Below are 1,675 nucleotides of genomic sequence, written 5' to 3'. Positions count from 1 at the left end.
ACGGAAACCCAACCTTCCACGGAATGGATCCTGGCATGCCTTGTGTCCGTCCAGGGTGCTCAGGATTCCCGAGGGCCATTGTGAGCTCGTCGTTCTCTCTGTCTAGAAAGAACGTCCCTTGCTGCACTGCTTCAATATAGTGCTGAAGTTTCCTGATTGGTATGTCCATTTGATCGTTCGTCCAAATGCACTTCCCTGTTACAGGGTCCAAGGTTCCGCCAGCCCCGAAGAACCAAGTCCGGCAACGGTCTGGCCAGTTAATTGTCTCTGGTTCGATCCCTTTATCAACAGATCATTCTCAGTCTTGGCCCACTTAGGCCGAGCTACGAGGTAGCCACCTGACCCCGTGCGATGGTGATGCTTCTTCTTCGCAGCATTTTGCTTGTTTGTCGCCGACATCTTCTTACTCTTTTCCGATGTCTTGTGGGCCACAAATGCGGGCCAGTGATCTCTGATCTTCTCATATCTGCCCTTGAATTCTGGTGTCTCATTATTTTCGACAAACTTATGCAGCTCTTTCTTCCGCCTCCTGAATAGTTCTGCCATCCTCTTAAGAGCAAATGACTTGATTAATTGCTCTTTAACTGGCTTCTCTGGATTATCCTCTGGCGGTAGGGTGAAATTTGACTTCAGCTTAGTCCAAAGATCATTTTTCTGCATATCATTGACATAAGACACCTCAGGGTCTTCTGTAGCCGGCTTAAACCATTGCGCTGATCGGGATCTTGTCCCTAACCAAAACCCCGCACTGAGCAACAAATGCGCTCTTTGTCCGGAGGGGTTCAATCGGTTGGCCGTCAGGCGCGATTGCTATGATCTCAAACTTTTCATCCGAGCTCAACTTTTTCTACGGGCCTCGTCTCTTTACCGAAGTTGTGCTCGATCCTGAGGGCTAGAAAAAAGAACAAGGACTTAATTAATATGTGTACATACCAAAACAATAAATGCATCAATTAGCTAGTCAGCAGAAGCTTAACTAATATATATACCTGGCCGGACTCGGTTCGGTCACCGAAGACGTCATCACGGTCTCCTTCTTGCACCGGCATTGGGTCACCGGAGCCGTCCTCACGGTCTCCTTCTTGCACCGGCATTAGGTCACCGGAGCCATCATAATCAGCTGCTTCCAGACCATCCGTCTCGTTGAGAAACAACGAGCAGATGGCATCACTTCCTCGTGTGATTATGTCCCCCAACAACTCTTCTTGTACTTCATCTCGGGCGGTGTCCATAGTTTCTACAAATATTGACAACATGGCAATTATTATTCAAACATGACAGATGGATATATTAGAGGCAAAAACGTAGAACTAATATTAATTAGTGGCCTCGATGCTGCTTCTCTAGGGTTTGGGGTGGCCTCGACAACGCTTCAAGGATAAAAAAAGAAGAGGAAGAAGAAAAAAAAGAGGAGAAGAAAGAATAGAGGAGTAAGAACTCCTCTATTCTTTCTTCTCCTCTTTTTTTCTTCTTCTTCCTCTTTTTTTTATCGGGACCGAGGGTCATCGAGGGTCACCGAGCGATAGAGGAAACCCTAAATAGCAAGTATCGTGGGTGTGAGATACATGTGGTCGTCGGTGTCGGACACTACATCCACGTCCCACAAGTGACGTGGGCGTCGAAGCCCGCGCCACTTGTGGGACATGGATGTAGTGTCCGACACCGACGGCCACAT

Source organism: Triticum dicoccoides, chromosome 7A, assembly GCF_002162155.2.
Source record: "Triticum dicoccoides isolate Atlit2015 ecotype Zavitan chromosome 7A, WEW_v2.0, whole genome shotgun sequence".
NCBI lineage: Eukaryota > Viridiplantae > Streptophyta > Magnoliopsida > Poales > Poaceae > Triticum > Triticum dicoccoides.
Note: the sequence above shows the minus strand (reverse complement) of the source record.